This window comes from Pinus tabuliformis, chromosome X, assembly GCF_031772625.1.
Source record: "Pinus tabuliformis cultivar Carrire ecotype Pingquan chromosome X, CPIR1, whole genome shotgun sequence".
NCBI classification, from domain to species: domain Eukaryota; kingdom Viridiplantae; phylum Streptophyta; class Pinopsida; order Pinales; family Pinaceae; genus Pinus; species Pinus tabuliformis.
In genome coordinates, this window is record NC_142308.1 from 132,749,809 (window position 1) to 132,759,684 (window position 9,876).

A 9,876-nucleotide genomic window follows, 5' to 3' on the forward strand; every position below is an offset into this window, starting at 1 on the left:
AGAAACGAAAGTAAAATAAAATCACTTCACATCATAATTCGATAGCTCGCCAAGTACCTTTTTCGGGTTAATCCATGGCTCTGGAGATAACATGAAATGACATGAAGAATTTTGATATCTAAGCTAGCTAAAAAAAACGACAAATAAATAAGACTGAAATCAAAGCATAACTGAAATTGAAAAGCTAAAAAAACAAAGTCAGCAGAGAGGCCACTCTCATGTCACTATCTTGTGAAAAAACTATATGAAATGTTCGAGCATAACCTATCTTGAAACACACTAATCATTGTTAGCAAAAATATACAATGCTGGGAAATCATGTACAAGAATGAGACATTAACACCATAAATGAATTATGAAATATATACAGGTGAACAAGCTATGAAATATTTACAATGGAAATAAGAAAACAATACATGAATACTTTAAAAAAATAAAGAAACAAGACCTCCGCCAGCATGGGCCCTCTGCACGTCCTTGGTTAATACGTTGTCAATAAAAAATTACGCTCACAAGTCATAAGAAATAGAGTCTTTATATTTCAAAATAGAGGAAGTATCCTCTCATTACAATAGCAGGACTAATGCTACGGAAACAATATATAAACTAATACCAAGACTATATCAAGACTAGCCACATGCGTTTACAAAACGTGTTATTTATAGAGGAAATTACATAATTGTTTTCTTGTGAGAAACCTTCAGCAGAGGACACGTAAAAGACAAAACCCGTGAGCTTAGCGTCTTGGTTGCCATGATCATTCAATCTACAAGAGGTGGATGTTGGATTTGCATCGTGGAGATGGTCTACAGCTTTCAAAAGGGATCCATGGATCTAAGAATGATCTTGGACCTTTCACGTGCCGAAAATAGAGACTTGTTTGTTGTAGGACTCCTTATTTGACTGTCGTTTGACCAAGGTTTTCCTTTAAAAATTTGGTTGAACATATAGGACTTGGTCCATGTCCAAATCATTCTTGAACTGCCCACGTGCCTTGTTTTAGTTGTCGACACTTGTAACCTATAGATCAATAAAAATAGTTGCGGAATCATGAGTCAGCTACAGAAAGTGGTTGCATTCCGCAGCTGATGAACAAAATCTAATTCAAATAGCAAACACAAAAATATAGTTAGAAAACCACGTAAATGCACTCCTATAATCAATATGCAATGATCTTTGATAGCTTATGAGGCATTGGTGAGGGGAAAAAAGTCTAGGAAAGTATGTAGAAGAGAGGTAGTTTTAGGGCTCAACATACCCCCACTGTGAAGGTGTTGCATGTCCTCATGCAACCAAAACTGTGACCATCCTCGCTTCAATTCATTTTTTCTGAGACCTTTGCTAATACATCTAGCCTTCTTTTCTTCTTCCTTAATACGACAATCATCCTAGGCTTCCTCATTAGGCACCTGTATTTGAGGTTGATAAGAGCTCTGCTCAACCTCCTGCTCTTTTTCTTCAATTTCCTCTTTTCTTCTGCCACAACCCAAGATGAAAAATGGTGTTTTCATGGATACTTTTACCCAACCTACTCTGTTCTTTCAATGTTTCATTTTCTCTTTTGATGTGTCTATTCAGGACTTCCAGTTCAAAAACTTCCTGTTTTAGTGATTGGATTAAAACTTCTTGGGCTGTATTAGGCTGAGTAGATGAAGTGCCTTGATCTGTTGCAGTCTTCTCCAACGATTCAATAAAATCATACATTTCTTGCTGGGTTGGATCTATTTCAGGTGTAGCCTTTCTTGGACTGACCCCAAAATCTGGTTGAGAAAAAGGAGAATGTTGTGGGCTATGGCCAGGAGGGATTGCTGGAGACTGTTCTGGTGTTTCCCCTTCTAAGTCTATGAAGTGGGCCCCTTTAGTTTGTACTTTCTTCAGTTTACCTTTAAGTCTGGAGCTCCTCCTTAGATTCTGTGAGCTGGTGTCTCCTTTCTCTACACTCTGTTTTTCTTTCCCTTTTCCCTTTGCTGTAGCTGATTGTTCCTTAAGGTAGATTAGTCTTTCAGAAAGTATTTGATCCTCTTCTGAGGAAGGTTCTAGGGTTTGATAGGTAGCTTCAATATTTATTTTCCCCTTTAGTTTCCTCTGCTTCCTAACCTCAGTTCTTTCTTTCCTACTTTCAGACAGCTTCTCTTCCTTACTAGTTTCTTTAGCTATGTTAGTAGGAGTATCCTGAATGTCCTCACTTGTTTTCCTTCTCCTACTTTTCCTTGCTGAGCTACTTTTAGGTGTTTCAGGTGGGTCCTGAAAGAAGTTTCTAATCAAGAACTGCTCCCAAGTGTCCTTTCTTTCCTTCAATTGTTTTTGAATCAAAATTTTAAGAAGGCTGTGATGGTAAAAGTGAGGCTCTACATCAACCAGATTCTTTTTTATAGTTGTGGACATCTTTTTCAGGCTACTCAACAGGAAATAAGGCAAATTGATGGTTTGATTTTCCAAATAATTCATTAGTAACCTGATGTGGTCCATGTACATGGACCCAAACCATCCTTCACATGTAATAAACTTCCGAATTATCAATAATAAACTAGTCCACCTTTCCTCTAAAGTAGAGACAGACATTCCACATTTGAAAATGGTTATATCCATACCTAGGTTATGCAAAATAATCCTCCAAGCCCTCTCATCAAAGTCTTTGTTTTTGAACCACTATTCCCTCTCCCATGGGAGCTTCGTTGCTGCTGCAATGGATGTCTTTGTGACTGAAAATTTAAGATCTCCAACCTCAAATTCCACGCGTTAAAAGACCTTGCAAATGTCTTCATGGCTTCTTTATTGTGACCTTTGAATTTTTGGATAAATTGTAGCCATCGTGCCTTCCTTAATATGCTTTTTAACTGTGGATAACCCTCCATGAATTTAGGCTCGTCTCGCTCTGTTATTACCAGAAGGCCCATTCCTTCATCCTGCCTTAAATATACCTCTGTGGGTGATGGACTGTAAGTGTTGGATTGACGGAGGTGGAACGGTTGTGTGAGCAGAAGATGGAGAAAGATTGTGGAGCAAACCAGTAGTTGTAAAACAAAAGAACACATAACATGTAGTGAAAATGAGTTCACGAAGTGGAGGCTTGTATAAATAGGCCAGTACTAACAAACGCAACTTCAATGGGATAGTATGGAAACAGAGTGAGTCTGGCAGAGCTTTGAATTAAACGACTACGGAGTGGACATTAGCACGTTCATAAAATGATTGCGGATTTGTGTGGCAGAGAAGAGCTGTGGTCAAATAGATTACGTCTTCATAATTACACCATTCAACAAGTGGAATGCAGACATACAATTAAGTATGAGTTAGATTTGGAGGTGGACCATGAGACTGTTAGAGTTGATGTGGAGTTCGTGGTGGAATTATGCAAAGGTCATGGAGGACTTATGAAAGCTATCAATGCGAATCATTACACATAATGGAGCTAGTGGTTTCACAAACTATATAGATTATGTGCTTTAAAATTCTATTTGAAATAAATTTTTCTCATACCTTAGAATATCACCACTTCCATCCACTAATCTTTGATTGGCTGCTTCTTGTCGGTTCTGTAGGTGCCAACATCTTCGAAATATTTTCCTTTCCCATACTTGCATATGGTTTCTATCATTATTTGGCTAACATCTGACTGTCAGTGTTGAGTAACAGAGTATTAGCTATAGAATCAACAATTAGCTGCGGAATCAGTATTCAGCTGTGGAATTAGAATTGAGTTGCGGAAATTGACACAGTGAACACATGACTGAATGGAGATGGATGGAAATGAATGATGATTGAATGAATGATATATGAAAATTGGACATGAAAGGACTTTTATTGGCGAAATGTGATGATGAAATGGAATGAAATGATGTGAAGTGAAATGACATGAAATGGAACAACTATGAATGAAATGAGGGTTTTTTTTTTGGAAAATATAGGGCATGAGAAGTTTCTGATTTTCACCCTATATTTTCTGTATAAGACTGCCAATCAGTGATTGGTTTTCAGGCTTACACACCTTTTTTTTTTTTTTTTTTTTTTTAAGAAACAATGAAAAGAACAAAGACTAGGCTCATGGAGAAGAAGGATTCTTTTTCACCAGCCTTATTGCAGAATTATCTTGAAAGATTTTGACAATTCCTCCTTTGAGAGTGGCTTATGATAGATCTTCAATTTGAGATCATTCACAATGAGAGGAGTTTGATACTCATCAATAGTTTTGATTCTTACTGCTCCATTACTAAAGACTTTGTCAATCTCGTATGGCCCAAGCTGATGAGTCTGAAATTTACCTTTGAAATCTTTGAACTTGGAATCAAATAGCAATGCCCAATCTCCTTCTTGAAACTTTTTCTCCTTGATGTACTTGTCATGCCACTTAGCTCTTTGATATTGAACTAGATCAGTTCTTAGGATTGCTTCTTGTCTGATCTCATCTAGTTCATTCAACTACTCCATTCTATGCTTTTGAGCTTCTGATAGATCCATTCCCAATTGAACTGCCATCTTGAAGGTTATAACTTGGAACTCAATGGGGAGCAGAACTTTTTTCCCATTAACAAGTCCATAGGGAGAATGTCCTGTTGTGTTCCTACATGTAGTTCTGTAGGCCCATAAGGCTTCAGAAATCCTTTTTTCCCAATCTCTTCTATGTAGATGAACAGTCGTGGTAATGAAGCCTTCAATAACTTTGTTTGTGGACTCTACTTGACCATTTTCTTGTGGATGGTAAGGAGTAGATTTTTTGTGCTTGACCTTGTACTCTTCCATCAGCTTCTCCACCAATTTGGATGTGAATTGACCTCCCTAATCTGTCACAATTTCTCTTGGAACACCAAAGCGAGTAAAAATATCCTCATAAAGAAAACTAACAACTGAGTGCTCAATAGCAGAAAATAATGCTTTGGCTTCTACCCATTTAGTGACATAATCAATACATACCAATATATACTTTCTCTGTTTAGATGGTGAATTAATAGGTCTAATAAAGTCTAAAGCCCATTTTTCAAAGGGTTCGATGAGTATCTGTGGTTGTAATGGCATCTCATTTAAGAGGGTAGGTTTTCGTACTCTTTGGTAGCTGTCACATATTTTGACATATTTTTTTGCATCTTTGAAGAGGGATGGCCAATAATATCCTAAAGAAAGAATTTATAGGTTGTCGTTTTGTCAGCAAAGTGTCCACCGCATGGTTCATCATGACATACTATGAGAATATCAGGCATTTCATCTTCCCTAACACATCTTCTAGTCAGAAGATTTGACCGTGTTTTAAACAATTCATTAGAAATCCATGAATATTTTGAACTCTCCTGAATAATATTTCTTCTTTCAATAGGAAATAAATGTGGAGGTAGTTTCCCTGTAACCAAATAGTTAGCTATATTAGCATACCGAGGAGTCTTAACAGTTACTGAAAATAAATATTCATCCAAAAACTTGTCCTCTATAGGAGAATCGTCTTTAGTATTCTAAATCCTAGACAAGAAATCAGCTACTGTGTTTTCTTTCCCTGGTCTATCTAACTTAGTAATGTTGAATTCCTGTAAAAGTAGGAGCTGCCTTGTAACTCTGCCATTAGTAATGGGTTTGTTCATTAGATATCTAATTGCAGAATGATCAGTATGAATAAAAGTTTCATAGCCTGTTATATAATGTCTGAACTTACTGATTGCATGAACAACAGCTAAGAACTCTTTTTATGTCACAGCATAATTCAACTCGGTGGGAGTTAAATTTTTACTGGTATAGTAAATGGCATAAGGAATTAAACCTTTTTGTCCCAACACAGCCCCTAGAGTTGTATTTGAAGTATCTATAGAAATATGGAAAGGAAGTTTCCAATTTGGTCCTCTCAAGATAGGCACTTCAGATATTCTTGTTTCCAAAGTTTCAAATATTGATTGGCAATTAGGACCACATTTGAATTCACAATCTTTTGTAAGTAGTTTAAAGAGTGGAGATGCTATTTTGGTGATGTTTTCTATAAATCTTCTATAATATCCAGTAAATCCTAGAAAACTTATAACATCTTTTTTATAATTTGGAATAGGTAACTTGGATATGACTTCAACTTTTGATCTATCAACTTTAATCCCATCCCCTGAAAGATTATGTCATAAAACAATACCTTCAGTAAACATCATAAATCATTTTTCATGTCTTAATGAAAGATTTGTTTCTTTACATCTTATAAGGACTTTTTCCAAATTTTCTAATGCCTCTTCAAATGAATTACCATAAACTATAAAATCATTCATATATATCTATACACAATCATGGATTAGATCAAAAAAAATTCCTAGTACTGCTCCTTGGAATGTTGCGGGTGCATTACATAGTCCAAAAGGAAGCACTCGATAATCAAAAGTTCCCCATGGACAAGTAAATGTGGTCTTATCCTAATCCTCAAGTGCTACCTGAATTTGATTATAACCACCAAAACCATCCAGAAATGAAAAGTACTTTTTGCCTGCTAATGTATCTAATACTTGATCAATAAAGGGCAAAGGAAAGTGATCCTTCAAAGTTGCTTTATTCAATTCCCTGTAATCAATGCACACTCTCCATTTACCATTCTTTTTGGGTGCTATAACCAAAGGAGAAACCCATCGACTATCTGAAATTGGGTAAATGAAATTTACATTGAGTAGTTTTTGGAGTTCTTCTTTCACAATCTCCCTAAGATTTGGATTCATCCTTCTCTAAGGTTGTCTGATTGGTCTACTATTTTCCTCAATATAGATATGTTGGATGCAAGTTCTAGGGTCAATACCTTTCATATTAGTATACTCCCATGCAAATGCAGCAGAGTGTTTTTGCAAGATTTTGATTAGCTCTTCCTGTTGTGACTTTTCCAAATTTTTGTTGATATTCAGTGTTTTACCTGGAAAATTTTCAATGGTAGAACTACCAAACTCTTCCATACAGTAAAGAGACATTTGCCTTGATGATAAATATTCAATATCAGAATCTAAGTGGAATTGCGTGTGGTCATATTCTGAAGATGTTTCAAAATTTTCTAATGTGTTCAAAATTTGACTATCTTCACTAATTTCAGAGATAGTAAAGACAGGTTGTATAATATCTTCATCATTGACCCATTCATTGTCTCCTACTTCTATAATTTTTTTTGCTGGAGGATACAAATTGAATTTCTTTGTCGAACTACCATCAGAAATGTACATATCCCCATATCTATAACTAATGAAAGCATCAGCTGTGGCTAGCCAAGGTCTTCCTAAGATGAGTGGGTGTCCTCCTAGATCACTCTTAGGATTCAAAATCATTAAGTCTACTGGATATTCCCAAGAATCTAAGGAGACTGAAATATATTCTAATACACCATCTGGTTTGATTATTGATCTATCTGCAAGTTACAGTAAGGTGGGTGTAAAAAGAAGATTAAGAAGTTTAAGCCGTTCCATAGTCTGTATACTCGTAATGTTTATAGCAGCCCCTAAGTCAATCAAAGTATTTGGAATTTCTATCCCATTTATGTGTGTCTTGACAATTGGACTACCTGGATCCACATATTTCTCCATGGTAATTTTTCCCATCATGATATCTGCAAGTTTTCCTACTAGGTGGATTCTTTTTGTATCTCTTGGTTTCCTACCTGGTCTTTTGAAACTCAACTCCTTTATTGTTTTTGCTAGAATAGGAATCTCTCTAATGGCTTGTAGTAAGGGAATATTGATACAGACATTCTTTAATTCATCTAGAAAATCATAGCAGGAAACAAGATTTGTTTTTCCACCCCTTTGTCAATTTGTAATCTTTTAGGGAAAGGAGGCATGGATGAAGATGTAGGTTGCTCAACTGTAGGAGTTGTGGGGGTTGAATCTTTTTCTTTTTTCCTTTTGAATGATTGGGTTTTGAAGAAATGCTTCCTCAGAACCTTTATTGACTCTAAGAGAATCCTCCTCAGAGGCATCTTGCTCTTGAACATCTATAGAAGGTTTTTCTAGAACTCTACCAGATCTGAGTTGAACATCATTAAGAGGAACAATCATATAGGTAGGAACTTGTTGTCCTTCTACCATGTAAGCATTGTAAGGATTTTTGTTGTTGGGATTTGGTAATGGCTGGGCTGGTAGTTGATTTGTCTTTCGTTGAAATGGAAGCAAGAGTTGAGAATTTGGGTTTTGTTGAGAAGGTTATTATTGTGGAAATGGCAATGAATGTTGTGGGTTCTGATTTGGAAGTTATGGATTTTGTTGTTGATTTTGAAAAGATGGAGGATATTGATAAAATTGAGCAAATCTCCCATAAGGATTTTGCATCCCTTGTGCCCATGATTGGTATGGATTTTGAAGTTGGGGCCAAGGTTGTTGCCAAGAATTCCAATTTGGCGGGAGCTAAAAATGCATAGGATTGTTAAATCCTTGATTTTTTTGCCCTTACCAAGGTCTTCTTGAAACAAAACAGAGGGATTCTACTAAATTTTGATCTTCCTGAAAGACAGTTTTGAGCCCAGGAATTGAAGGACAACCCTTGATCTCATGACTTTCTGAGAAAATCATACATATTTATACAACTTTTGCATCTAAGGGGCATTCCCTCAGAGCATGTTTCTCTCTACATTTTGGGTAAAAGATGGCCAAGGCATCAACTTCTGCTTTCTACTTGTTTTGAATTTTAAGGTTGTCTAGTTGTTCACTAGGGCTCCCTAGAATATCAGTTTTGAACTCATCAAGAATATTGTCAATCTCTACCCTACTTACTGATCCAGTTGTAGATTTGTTTGCTCTAATAAGAGAAGGATCTCTAGACCCTTTTCTAGTTTTATATTTTCACGAAGTGGAAGCTGAGAAATGTCTCCCTTCCCCATCATGTTTAAAATATCTATCCATTCATCTCTAATGGATTTCAATAGAAGGGCTTTCAAGGTTTTCTCATCTAAATTACTCATTTTCACTCTCTTTAAGTTGTATTGAAATCTTTCAAGTAAATCCTCCAAGTTCTCATCTTCTTTTTGCATCATTTTGAATCCCTCATCCTTATGATCGGTGGGCATACAATAATCCAGGTATCTATCCAAAAATGTTTGTTTCATATCATTCCAAGTCCTAATAGATTGAGTGGCTAATCCCATGAACCATTTCAAACTCCTTTCAATGTTGAAGGAAACAGTTTGAGTTTTTGAGAGTCTTCCATATAGTCATACATTCGGCACAAGACTTCAAACTCAAATAGAAATGTTTCAGGATCCTCACTTCGCAACCCATAAAATTTTGGGACGACAGATGGTGAAATATTTTTCATGGTTGTGTGGGTTTCCTCATTAGCTATAGGGAATCCAAATGAGTCATTTCCTTCCCTATTTCCCCCAATATTACCTCTACCTCCTCCATTGTTACCTCCATTATTTCCTCTTCCTTTACCTTTAACCCCTCCTCCAAATCCATATAATACTTCTTCTGTCATGATAGTTTCCTCGGTCACTTCTGGTTATTCTATTAATGGCTAATGAGAGAGAGTTGCTCCCTTTCCTTCTTCTTCAGGTGATTCTACTTCTTCGATTACAATATGTTCCCCTGTAGAAGTGAAGAAAGGTTCTTCTCCTAGATCAGATTTAGTAGATAGTGTGGGAGAATCTTCTAATTCAGTTTCTGCCCCTTGAATTCTAGGAATCCGAAGGCTGGGAGTATGAGTCTGGGATGGAGGTGTATCTTGTCTATGCCTTGAAGTAGCTGGAGTTGTGAAAATTGAATTTTTGGCCCTAGCTATGAACCTTTCCTTAGAATCTCTTGCTCTATGCATGTCATTTTTTTTTATATTTTTTTAGTCATGCTAATAATTCTCTTTCTAATCTTCCAGATCACACTAGGTCCAAGAAGAGAGCATACTCAAGAAATTATTGAACTAATAACTCTCTTTTCTGATCCTCCATATCACACTAGG